The sequence below is a fragment of the Argiope bruennichi genome, chromosome 1 (assembly GCF_947563725.1).
Source record: "Argiope bruennichi chromosome 1, qqArgBrue1.1, whole genome shotgun sequence".
Taxonomy (NCBI): Eukaryota; Metazoa; Arthropoda; class Arachnida; order Araneae; family Araneidae; genus Argiope; species Argiope bruennichi.
The window spans coordinates 62,571,400-62,586,155 of NC_079151.1; positions in this window are offsets into that span (position 1 = coordinate 62,571,400).

The window sequence follows — 14,756 nt, forward strand, 5'->3', positions numbered from 1 at the left end:
TAATTTCGTCCATTAAGGAGTCATAAAAACAAAAATGTATACTATTTTGCTATGTTCGCGATCCTTGAACATATAGTGGAGACCATTTTAAAAATTTCTAGTAAATACCGAAAAACCGGTATTTAAACTCGTGAATACCGGTATTACAAAATTGTACAAATGGCTCAAAATACCGGTATTCGGTATCCCGGTATACCGGTATTGCAATCCCTACATGCTACAGACGAACATCAGCAATAAATAATTGATTTAGGAAAATTGAGGGTCCTAGGCAATACACATAATGAGCCCTTCTTTTAAGAACTGCTTAAATTAATTTCCCAGTTTTTTTAATCAATTTTTTTTTATTTTCATTTTTTATCAATTATTTTGGTTTTTTTTATTTTTATTTTTTTAAATTTTAACATTTTTTAAAAATTTATTTTATTAATTTATTATTTCATTTATATATTTTTTATTTCCATTTCTTCATTTTTATTTTTTACTTTCATTTCTTTATTTTTATCAGTTTCTTTCTTTCGTTTTTATTATTTTATTTTCATTCTTTTTTTTTTCATTTTTATTTCTTATTTTCATATTTTTTTTTCAATTTTATCAATTTATTTCTTTTATTTTCAATTTATTTTTTTCAATTAATTTCTTTCATTTTATTTAATTTCCCATTATTAGCATTTTAAATCAAAATTTTAATGATTTGTTTTAGTTAATAACTTCGTGAAAATTTATGTTTTTATTTATTTATGTTAAAAAATTATTTATTTTTCTTGAAAAATTAACCATAATTATTAATAATTTACTTATTTACAAATGTAAACATTGAATTATAATGAAATTTTAAAACGATATAATAAATTCCAAACAAATATAATATTAAAAATTATTATTTTTTGCAGGTCAAGTGAAATACAACATAACTAATTAACGAATAATTAATATTCTAATATGTTTTTAAAAAAGGAATAACTTATACTTTAATTTATATGCTAATGATTTTAATAATTCAGTGGAAAAATATTTATCAATTATTTTTTATCTGCATTTTTCAACTGATCTTGCTTCCACTCCCCCACGATTCCTTCGGTCTAGAGACCCTCGGGGTTGGAAATTAAGCATTGTCAGCAAATAAATTTTCAAAACAAGCTCAATTATCGGAAAATTTATTTAATATGTGATATCGGTGTTGTCCCATAATTACCGAATAAGAGAGATTTTACTCTATGTATAGCTATAAAACATTATTATTCGTTAATTGGTCGATTCCCCTTCAATTTTTTCTTCCCTTTCTTTCTTATTGAAAAGAAGAATTTTCTGGGAATTCAACAAATTACTTTAGAAAATGACCAGGGAAAGAAGTTTTGGTTATTGAATATTTTTGACAGATCAAGCATTATCTATTATATCTTCATTGGCCATTACGAGTATTATTCATGACAATGTTTGCAATGAAAATTATGGCTTAAACTAATCCTTTATGGCGACGTGCTGACTCATCCGGAATATGTTAAATTTCATTTAAATCGCTTATTCATTTGTTGATAACATAGTCGGATAACAAAACCATCTTATGTTCCAACACATCTAAAAAGTGCCTTAAAGTGGGATAACTATTGTCTATGTATAAAAAATTCTTATTAATTGTTATTGATAATTACTTGTATACATATGTTATAAATCTAATTTACCTAAATGTTTAAAAAATTTCATTAAATTAGGATAAATGTTGCTTAAGTGAGTAAGTTTTTATTACCAAATAGTATCTGTCTAGAAATAAAAATTCTGCAACGTATAAATATGCGTTTGTTTTAATAGGAATACATTTTTAATTGCGTATAGTCATTCTTATACAAAATCTTTTAGAATAGTTAAATAATCGTTATTTAAAAAAATTATCAATTCATATTATTTTTAATTATTTTTATTTTGGTGTGAACCATCATATATTAACGTTCATCCCATCTTTTTTGAAATACCCTGTATTCTGGAGAAAGTCTTCATTTGAGAAGAATTTTTTTATTTTAATTACACATTAAATACAATTATGCTAAGTATTATGATTATTCATTTTAATTATACATTAATTAAAATTATGTTTTGAATCTAACTCGTGCCAAGTGTGAAATAATGTCGCATTGAGTTTTATTTATTTATTTTGCATTCGATTCCAAAATGAAATTTTGATTTGCAAAAAACTCCAGATTAAGAAACGAAAATACCTTCTTGATTTTACAAAAAGAAAACAGACAGAATTCAAATCAGAATGTTATTTTTTAAACTTTTTAAAAACTATTAATTGACATTCTAAATAACATAAAATGTTTCATTTTTCAAGAATCTGAACTTTTTTGGTTCCTCTGATCATAAAGTTTTCAGTTATTTAATAGATTTTATAAATAGAATCCAAGATTTTTATTATCAAATAAGTCTTTTTAGTTACTGAGATGTCGAAAGAATTCTTAGACTTAAAATAAAATGTTAAAATTTTATCTTTACTATTTGAAGTAAATTAATTATGCAGGATATTAAAAGAGAAATTCTATTGAAGTACCCCAAAATGCTAAGAATTTATGTCTATTCCTGGCATCGTATTCGAGCAGACGATATTAGGAACCTCATGAATATTAAAACACCTGCATAACGGCGCAATAACTCTCCTTTTCGCTCAAATCAAATTTGAATGAAAATCGGGAACTGCAAATATTAAAAAGCAAGTTAAGTTTCTAAACTTAAATGCCTAGATATTTTCCCAAGTTTTATATTAAACTGAATTTTCATTTAGAAGGCATTGTTAAAAACTGTCTTTTGTAAGGATCGTCTCCTTAGATTAAAACGAAGAGAAGATTTGCTTGACTTTCTGTAGAAATAAAAGGTTAATAAATTTCATATATGTTTCTTTCTTTGGTGAATATAAGATACACGAAACAAATATGTTAAATATGAAAAATAGACATATTATTTAAATAACATTCACTTCAGGAATTTATAGTAAAGATCTATAGAGTTATTTTTAGTAGTTATATTTAAATCTAATTTAGTAACAAAATGTGATTCATTTTTGAATATTTTTTGGGAATTCTTATCTGTGATCAGATGATGGAGGCGGTTGCTGGATGCATCTTTCTTCTAGTTTCTGTGAAGCGCCGGGGTGTAGAATCGATTTGGTATACGCCGGGTCTCGTTTAGTAACAAAATGAGATTCATTTTGGAATATTTTTTGCAATTCTTATCTGTGACCAGATGGTGGAGGCGGTTGCTCGATGTATCTTTCTTCTAGTTTCTGTGAAGCGCCGGGGTGTGGAGTCGATTTGGTATACGCCGGGTCCGCTTGCACGTCGGCTCTGTAGGAATTGGGCTTCGAACCTGGGATCCTCTTAAAGTCCTTTATATACAGAATTTAATTGATTTAAATCATTGCGTTTACGAGTTATTCACTTACATGCAAACGAAAGTACAGGCAGACAGGCGGTCAACCCTTTGACAGATTCCATTCAATTGTTTTTAAATCTGCATTTTAAATACTTAATCTGTGTACCAAATTTGTGTCTGTTTAGCTCTTTGCATTTTGTATTTATTGAGTTCATATGGATTTCATTCATGACTTGATAGTAATCTACAAATTTGTTGTAAAACCATATACCAAGTTTCATCCGTCTAGCTCAAAGCGGTTTGGAGTTATTGTGTTCATAGATAGGCATAATTCCAAAAATGTGGTTTCGGATTCAAGGAGATCTGAAATATGAAGATTCGTAAGACCTTGAGTTCGAATATTTCGACGAACTATTACAATATTTTTTTTATGTACTTCATATTCGATGAAGTAAAAATTAAATTTTTCTTAACAATTAAAATTAAATGCAGTTAATGGTACAAACCATTATTACTTCGATTCTCCTAAAGCAATATTAGGCCTTGAAATCCTTAAAAATATTAAGAGATATTACTGCTAGTTTGAATTTTGATAAAAATTTTGTTGATGAGATTCTATATTTAAAAATAGTATCTTTTAAAATAAATCTTTATAAATAGTTTTTAAATCAAAATTAATTCTTCAATTTCGATAATTTTTAGAAAAATTAAAAAGTAAATGAATTATTTCACTTATTTATAATTAAATAATCTTCGTGTATCCTATATTTCAGTCGATTCCTTAACGATCTAAAGTAACATTTGATCGACAGAAAGTTTTCGGTTATACAAATGAAAAGATTAAAAAAATTCAGAATAATATATCTTTAAAAATTAAAGTCTCTTTCAATGAATATAATTTTTTCAATAAAATAATATTAAATAGCAACGACTAAAGAATTCACTGTATGCACTGCTCATAAACAAGAATTAGTCAACTCGAAGAGCAATAACAACCAATAATTGGCAAAGTAACCAGCTTAAACTATAACTATCCTTGGCTCACTGCCAGATGTTTAGAAAAACGCAATAGCGAAACTCTGCTATCATTTTTCAAGTATGCATCATTATACTAAGTAAATAAAGCCAGAGAAAAAGAAAATCAACAATATGATGAGTTGTGGCATTTATACTAAAACAAATCAATAATACAGCCTACGGGAATGGTCTTTCAGGAACATTTCCCCATATGATGTTATTCCTCTTTCCAAGCAACAAATCGCGGACTTAGGTCAAGGCCGTGAACGCCACAAATGCTCAAATTTCCTATAGAGAATCAAGTTCAAGATCCTATTATGTTATTTAGTATAGTAAGCCGAAACTGCGTTTTGAACGCTTTTTTACTTTCTCGAATACGTATTATTGAGAAAATATAGTTACCGTAAAAAAAAAAAAAATTCGAAATCGTGATTTTAACGAATATACTTCTCCGAGTTCGAAAAACACATTTGTTGGAAAATGTCTGTCGGTCTATGACAAAGATAACAAAAACACACTTTGAGCTAGAAGGAATCCAAATTTGAAGATTTCTATCAAATTTTGAGCAAAATCCGTTCGGATGAAGTCTGTTTGTTCGGCTGTTCAAATATAAATTAGCTCTATAACAACAGCAAAGATAGCTAGATACATAAAATTCGGCACACAGATATAATGTATTTAGTATAGACGCCTATCAAATTTTGAGCGAAATCCATTCAGATGAAGTCTGTTCGGCTGTTCAAATATAAATTAGCACTATAACAACAGCAAAGATAGCTAGATACATAAAATTCGGCACACAGATATAATATATTTAGTATAGACGCCTATCAAATTTTGAGCGAAATCCATTCAGATGAAGTCTGTTCGGCTGTTCAAATATAAATTAGCACTATAACAACAGCAAAGATAGCTAGATACATAAAATTCGGCACACAAATATAATATATTTAGTATAGACGCCTATCAAATTTTGAGCGAAATCCATTCAGATGAAGTCTGTTCGGCTGTTCAAATATAAATTAGCACTATAACAACAGCAAAGATAGCTAGATACATAAAATTCGGCACACAGATATAATGTATTTAGTATAGACGCCTATCAAATTTTGAGCGAAATCCATTCAGATGAAGTCTGTTCGGCTGTTCAAATATAAATTAGCACTATAAGAACAGCAAAGATAGCTAGATACATAAAATTCGGCACACATATATAATATATTTAGTACAGACGCCTATCAAATTTTGAGCGAAATCCGTTCAGATGAAGTCTGTTCGGCTGTTCAAATATAAATTAGCACTATAACAACAGCAAAGATAGCTAGATACATAAAATTCGGCACACAGATATAATATATTTAGTACAGACGCCTAACAAATTTTGAGCGAAATCCATTCAGATGAAGTCTGTTCGGCTGTTCAAATATAAATTAGCACTATAACAACAGCAAAGATAGCTAGATACATAAAATTCGGCACACAGATATAATATATTTAGTATAGACGCCTATCAAATTTTGAGCGAAATCCGTTCAGATGAAGTCTGTTCGGCTGTTCAAATATAAATTAGCACTATAACAACAGCAAAGATAGCTAGATACATAAAATTCGGCACACAGATATAATATATTTAGTATAGACGCCTATCAAATTTTGAGCGAAATCCGTTCAGATGAAGTCTGTTCGGCTGTTCAAATATAAATTAGCACTATAACAACAGCAAAGATAGCTAGATACATAAAATTCGGCACACAGATACAATATATTTAGTACAGACGCCTATCAAATTTTGAGCGAAATCCAACAAGGTGAGGTGCAGTCTGTCAGTCTGTTCTTTCAGAAACATGTAAACGTGATAACTTAAAAACGCAATGACTTAAATATATCAAATTGTTACCTGATTTTGCGAGGTTAAATGTAGTTTTATGTCAAATTTTTGTTCCACTCAGTTGTAAAGAACGTATCTGAAACTGAAATTCGGAAGTAGGAATAAGAATTACTTTACGCGTATCTATTTAGGTAGGGGAATTATAGATATCTTTTAAAAGAATTTGTTTCGGTTGACAGATTTTTATTCCTTCACTCAGGGCCTGAGAAAGGCTGATTTAAGCATTTTTACAGAGATTTTGTAACATTAATTAAAAACAAAAAAGGTGGAATTGGATCAGGAAATAAGAGAACATTTTAGAATTAAGTTAATATGGGCTAAATTGAGATGAAAACTAAGAAATTAATTAGGGTTTAAATTGGCCCATCTAGCCCAAAGGGGGTGGAAATGGTGGGGATTGAAATTTTCATTTCGCTGTAACTTCCTTAATATTGAAGATAAAAAAAATATATTCGATTAGCCAAATTAGCACCTTATTAAGACGAACAATTTTTGCATTAAAATTTTTTTTTATAACTGCAATATCTTAGAAGTTAGGGGCTGAAAAATGATTTTCAATTAATGATTAATCATTTAACAACCTAAAGAATCAATAATTTGGAGGAACAAAACGGTTACCAAAGAGGACTAGTAAGATTATAAAGGCCTGTTGCCGTTATAGCCTTTATATTCATGCTGATAGGATACCTGCGTCTTAGGAAATTCGTAGCAAATAATAGCCTAAAAAAATATCACACTGTAGCACCTCTTTTTCCCCTTGAGCAGAGAGCTCCCTCTTGTGGTGTTTTACAGAAGCCCCTTGTGGCGTTTACAGACAAGCAAGCAGTTGAACGGGAGACCTGCATCCTGAGGTCGACTTTTTCCTATGTGCAACCCTTGCGAATGCTTTAAGTTGGAACCGGTGGAATCCCTCCACCATACTGTTTACTTTAACCTAATTGTCTATGTGTGTTTGCAAATTATGTAGTGTAGCTGTGTTTGTGTAGATTAAAACTATTATATTTAAAACCGGGCAGTTCATTAGAAAATCACAACACACTCACTTTAACATTAATTTTGGTTAGAGTGAAAAGAAATATCTCTATTTTTTTGGCGTTGTATTAAAATAGACCGGAAGCTTTCCCATTTCGCACAACTTCGTCAAAAGTATCTCTTCCGAGACCCCACTGATATACATGTTCGGGATAATTAACTGAATATTTGGACAGCTTTACAGTGTGCTCCTAGCCTAGGAGTACCACAACTATGAAGTGCTTGCCTACCAAAGGAAAATACAGTTTGTTTGTCAGACTTTCGGCTTTTAGGTGTGAAAAGGAACTGAGAAATTGGAATTCGTTTAGCTTCTGCTCGATTTTCACACCTTCTTTTAAAAATGTATAATAGAGCTAAATTTAATGCACCTGCCATACGTTGTTGCTCTATCTTTGGCATCTGGCCAGAGCCACAAGAAGGGTGGGTCAAGCAAGGCAAATGCCCTGGCCATTATTATTAGGAAGCAGAAAAATCAGGAATGATGTGATTGTATTTTGGAGAAAAGTAAGGTTTTTTTTTTTTTTTTTTTTTTTTAATTTTATCCTCAAGATTTTAAAAATTTCTATTGCCTCTATTCAAGTATGGTTGAAGATATTAAACACAATCCTTTTTACGTGACTGGGCATGGAAACTTTAAAGCCTGATTAAAACGCTTCAATCTGTCGCCGACTGACAGGTGTGCGTGCTACAGTGGTGCAGTATGCCAAGCATTTGATATTTGAATGCAACAAATTTATTCCCGAAAGACGTGAACTCAGAAACTGCCTTCTAAAGAACAATATAGCTTGGCCTCTTCATTTATCTCCCTTTGTGCAACGCAAATCATCTTCCATTTCCTTTTGTACATATATTAATAATATTTTTTTCTCTTATTATTTAAACTTTATTGCTATGTGCTTGCCTACATATATTTGCATATATACTTTCATGATTTACGTATTTTCATTTTGAATATTTTATTTTTATTTAATCACGCTTTTCTAATTGTATTATCTCATTTTTTGTATGTTTCCGTTAGAATGTGAGCAATTTTATTTTTATTTTTTGTTTGTATTTGTGTATTTTCTTGTCTGTCTCATTTTTCTTTGCATTTGTGCCTATGTTCTTTATATTTGAAATTTGTTCCACTATCAGTTGTGTACTGACTTACGTTTGTAAGACTTATGGTATATTTGTTGGCACACAAGGAGTTTATATTTCAAAACTCCAAAAAAATTCTTTTTACATTTTAGGAACCCATTTGAACTTGGTTTTTTAAAAATAAAATAATAAATACTATTATGTTTATGAAATCTAATGGGCGCCATCCAGCCATCCACGAAATTGAAACTTTTATTATGATAATTTTCAAATATTTATGTTTCAATAAGAAGGCTGCTGCACGTGATCATCCTCATGTCTTTTTAGAAAAGAGAAGATTGTTTTCACAGTACAATATAAACAGTCACAGTGTGTGAAGCATGTTTCATTTCTAAATACATTTGCCAGTTCCAAACTAACAAATTAAATAAAACCATTGCAGTTATGTACGGCCTACACTCAGCTCATACGACACATCATAATATATATATGAATTCCATGAAGTTTCATACGGTATGCATGGAAATGAAATGTTTTTATTTATTCATATTGATTGGGTAGTGGGTTCTTCTGAAGTTTGTGATATATAATTTAGAACAAAGCTTCATTCCTAGTTTCAAAAAGCATAGAAAAGGAAGAAATACTTCTACGTATTTGTAGAAACAGTGAAGGACAGGATTGAGCAGTGCAAATTTTGAGACACCTCTTATTTCTTCTGAATTAAATATTTTCATTGATTTTTATTTTTATTTATATAAGCAATTTTTAAGGAACAAATATTACGACAAACTGCAATAACAAAATATTTAATTGCTTGCTATTTTCCAGAAAGATGGCTTCAGTACTTCGCGCTTAAAAAAATTTTTAACTTAAAAAGTAATTTTAAACAAATCAGTAACAAAACAATAAAACTTTTTTTTATCGCATACTAAATACTCAAATACAAAGTTTTCCAGGACTGTTGACTGTCATCTAACTGCAAAAATTTGGACCACTTTCATATGCATTCAAATATGAAAGCATAAAAATAAATCCTGAGAATAATATTATGAGTTTAAACGATAACTTGATTTCAGCTCGAATACATTCGACTGCATAGCTTTTGCAAATCAAATCAAAGCACAAAATTGGATTATCCTAAACAGATCGCAAAATAAATTTGAAAGCCTTGGGGTGTTTACTGAATCGTCTGTTTCACCTATTCGATAAACAAGTAAAGAGAAAAGGGAATCCATTCTAAGTTATCAATATTAAACTTTTATGTTATTTAAGCAATCTGTTTATATTTTATTTTGAAATTTTTGAATATTATATCAATGAAATTCATGTTTGTTTTATATTTTTCTATTGTATCCAAAATTCCATGCTAACTTCTTTTCTATTTCCTTATTTAAGGCCTTTTTAAATTTTTCAGTTATAATATATTAAATTTTCTGAACAAATTCAGCAAAATTTCATTAAAATTCTCACACAACTTTATAAAATTTGTTTTTTAATTCCTGCAATAACAAATTCCTGAATGCTTGTGATTTTTTAAAAAAAAATATTCTGTATATTAATGAGTATTATAATAATAATTATTTCAAGAGTCGTGAATATTGATGAGTATTATAATAATAATTATTTAATGAGTCGTGTATATTTAATGGTCTTTGAGCAGTGATCTGTACAAATGGTAAAAGCGAATACGTGTGTCTGGTGATTTGTTATATTTTAAATTCTAGTAGTCGCATAACTCTGTTTTCTTTTTTATATAATAGATGGCGATGCCTAATTAGGTGCGCATCCCATAATGCATTGCGATTGTAAATAATGAGATAAAATGTTGTTCTGTTTTGTGTTTCATTTGTGTGAAATGTGATCATTAAAGAAATGTTCTCGAAAACATGGATCTTCTTGCTTCCACTGCACGGATCGTAATGATCTTCATTTCACCACAAAATTAATTTCCTTTCCAATTTTAAAGTATTAAAATTCCAATTGACCGAATTTGGCACAAACATATTTTAAATAGTGAGAATGTGCAGCTTGGAGAGATTAATTTTAATTAATTAAAAAATTAAAAAAGTTATTTAAATAAACATAACTTTTGGAAATATTTTACTCAAACATAGATTTTACATCATCTCAAATTTTTTTAAAAAATTATCTTCTCAGGAATTTAAATCTAGTTGCATAATTTTTACCTTAATTTTAACAAATGCGTAAAAATATTTCTAGATATAATTTGCAAATATAGCTTTTATTTTTGAAATATTATTCAATCTTATTTCATCAAATTTTTATTTTTCTTTCCTGTTAAAATTTTTTTATACATCAAATAATCAGTTTAATCAAGAATTATATTAGGATAGTAAATAATTGCCAATATTAGATAACAGTGCTTCTTTCTCGGTGTTTTTTTTTGAGTATTGGGTGCTTTTCTTTTAAATTATATATTTTCTTTAACTTCAAATTTTTAGAATTTACCAGTAATTATGTTTCAATATTTTTTGACGACCTGCACTTAATGTGTATAATTAGCCATTAAAAATTGAGTTTCGTACAATTTAACAAAATATGTTTTTTACTAACTTTACTGCATTCAGTTTTGAAAAAAAAAAAAGCTGAATGTTTCACTATAATAATGTTTTTCAGATCGGCATACCACATTTGTGAGCTGCATGTAGCTCAATACAAAAATAATCACACCAGTTTTTTGCTATTGTTCGCGAAGTCAAAACAAAGGAAAGAAGCCTAAAGCATTGATTATCGCGCCATTAAGTTTCGAATCCTTATCATCTTTACAAACGAATAAATAAATTTGAATATCGAACTAAGATAAATATATATCAATACAAAAAAAAATGATTTTTTTTATTTTATTGCATAATACATATGCAAATTAACTTATTTCGCATCGTTTATGCATTACTAAACATTTCTTATGTGTGCTTCTGTCATGTAAATTACAGGGATATAATTTTTTGTGTGTGTGTTTTGAGAAAACATATAGTTTTCAAGATACACATTTCTATTTGTATTCAAACATTTTTCGAACAAATTCTATAAAGAATATGAAAAAAGAAATGTTTTGGAATAAAAATTTCTGGAAACAGCTTATTATTTGAAACGAGAAATATCGTTTGCTACATTCAAATTTATTCTGTTTTTCGAAATGTTGCATGTAAAGAAGTTGTGGCTTGAAGGGTATGTTTTTGCGCTCTCACAAGAGAGATATTTCTATTCCATTCTTCAAAAATGTTATGAAATGCATGGCATTAAAAATTCTAAGCACAAAATAAGAAACATTCTTAATTTAAAAGGGAAAAACCGTCAATCATCAATTCTACATAGAAAAAATTCCAAACGAACACTTGAAAAAGGGTATTACTGTTTCATATATTCCTAAAATGAAATCGCTGGTAAAGAGAGAAAATCCGTCAACGCAGAAATCAATTGCAAATTCTTTAAATAATCTATGGTAGCAATAAATAAAATAATGAACAATAAAAGATTGAGATTTACAAAAGCTGAGAAAAACATGTTTACCAGTTTTTTCCGAGGCATGTGACTGGCAGAAAATCAATGCCGAACTGTTTGTAGAAACCTTGTATGAAAACTATTTAACAGAAAATAAATGGACATATATTTTGTCCTTTGATGAAGCATGGGTTTACCAAAATGACTACAACCAAAATAGCTCTAGTTACAATCAAAAACAAAAAAGGTGGAAATGATGAATCTGTCAACTCAAAAAAAAAATTCAGTTAGGGGGTTATCATTGTCACGGGGTTCTCCTTCAATGAGGAATTAAAAATAAAAAGAATGGGGGAAAATATTAAAATAATTTCAAAGTATTATCAAGAGAAAGTATTACGTCCCATATTTATAGAATAAATTCCATTTCCAAAGACTTTCAATGAGTGAAACTTCAAAAACAGAGTTGCAAATCATATTTTAAAAAATACCAACAATGAATAACTATACCAAAACATGAACATTGATAAAAGCATTATGTATGCATATATGTGATGATATTTTAAAATCTAATTTAAATCCTAATTAATTTCCTAAGTTTTATCTTAATTTTGCCCATATTAACTTCATTCTAAAATGTTATTTTATTTCCTGATCCAATTCCCACTTTTTATTTAAATGATTCTACACGCTGAATTCAGCAAATTCTCACGCTTTGAGAGAAGGGACAAAAATCCCTAATGCTTACAACATTCTTTTAAAGATACTTAAGATTCCCTTTCCTAAATCCACTTTACCGCTTTTCATCTATATAAATTACATCTCCAGGGATGAAATAAACACACACACACACACACACACACACACACACACACACACCTTTTCTTTCTACATATTTTTCCGAATTCCTCTGGCGTTTCACAGCAAACTATTATGCTTTTAATTTGTTGGAAGCAGCTCATTTCAAGCGCAAACTTCTCATGATTGATAAACTCTTAAAACAAATAGAAGAAGAAAATATCTGGCAGAAAATTATCCCTTACACAGAGTTCTTCTATCATGCAAATCATGATGTAGATTTAGTCCAGAGAAAAATCTATCGGATCAAACATTCTAAAAAACAGTCTTTATATATTAAACATTAATTAAACGGCGCCCCGAAATCATTTTTAAAGAGAGTAAACATCCTTTATACGTATTTCAGAGATGATTAACTATAATATCTGCCTTCAAATATGATTAATTCTTTAATATTATATGTTTAGAATATGATACTTGCAAGCAACTTTTATTCAAAAACTAATTTCGAGACATTTTACACGGTTACTACGTTCTAATAATTTTGAGCTTAAATGCCACATGGCATTTATTTTAACCTGAATAGCAGAAAGTTAAAAATAGACGAAAAAAAAATTATTTTTTAGATCCGAGGTTGTTTACCAAAATATCTTTCCTCCATATATGAAATTAATCTTGGAACAATATCTAATTTCCATTTAAAGATGCTTTAATCTTTTGAATAGAATGTTTTTCTCCATATTTACGTCAGAGAAATACAAAACTAGGAATCTCGAATTTCTATTTGCCCTTTAAAAGGATCTAACGATGTTATATAATAAAGGTACAATTATGTGTTTTTTTATTTACATTTTATTATATGTTATCGTTTGCATGATTGATTTTTCTGATGAATATAATATATTCTAAGGAGTTAAATGAAGAACAGATTCAGATTACAAATCGTAGGATGTTATCAAATTTTTTGTTATTTTTAGTTGCGTAATATATTTTATATTTTTCTATATTCTAATAATAGAACTTGCCTCGTTCTATTTATTATACTATGCATCTCGCAAATTTTCATCCATCTCGCCTAAAATATGAATTTAAATTTAAAAATCAAAATGTTAAGGTTTAAGCGTCAATTTGTCAAATGCTAAGAGACTTGATGAAGCTAAACAATTTTTATTTAACCCTTTAAAGGTCCATTTTTTTCTAGTCATATTATGTTAAAATATTTTTAGGCTTGAAATTAGAATAAGAAAAGGGATTCATTTAGCTTATTAGATAAATTTAATTTGATTAATTAATTAATTTGGTTAATTAATAGTTAAGTATCAAATCAAAACACATCATTTTGTGTAAAATAAAGAACTAAAGCATCTAAGTTTCTGTCTTTCTAAAAACATTTGTCAGAACTTATGCCAACCTACATAAATTCATACAAAGTTGATAAATTTCGTAGGAAGCATACTTCCCACGGCCCTAGAAAGGGTTAAAGCTAGTCACCTTGGGCGACTAGCTGGTTATATTTACTTTTAGTTAAATCATTAAGATTTACTTAAGCATCTATGATTCCACCAAATTGCCAGACATTAAAGTTATGTTATTTTAATTTGTCTCACATATTGAGTACCTGAGTAGTTTTAATTTTGACCAGTTTATGACACTACAATTCTATTCAAAACATAAATATTCGGTTCTTCCATCTTTATTCGTGATATTGTAATTTCAAATTTTTTTATGTCTAATAAACTATACGGATAATTAACGGAATCCTCCTTCTTTAGCTTTCAACATTGGGAAAAAAAGTCATACGACTCCATATTTGACGAAACAATCAAAACTGTTTGAATTTCAAATCAACAATGTAATTCTATTATTAAAAATTAAGCAAAAAAAATTGCTAAAATTCAGGAAAAGTTTGCATTACTATCAAATTAATATCGGTATAAAGACAATTTTTTTAAAAAATTTTTCGAAATAACGTAAAAAAAGATTTTTGTGTTGTAATATTTTCGGAAATTATGGATAAAACGTCAAAATTTGGATTAATCTTTAATTGATTACAACTGTAAAAAGTTGTACATTTCCACTCTCCAAAGAATATAAGTGTCAAGTTTGGTAGTTCTAAGTC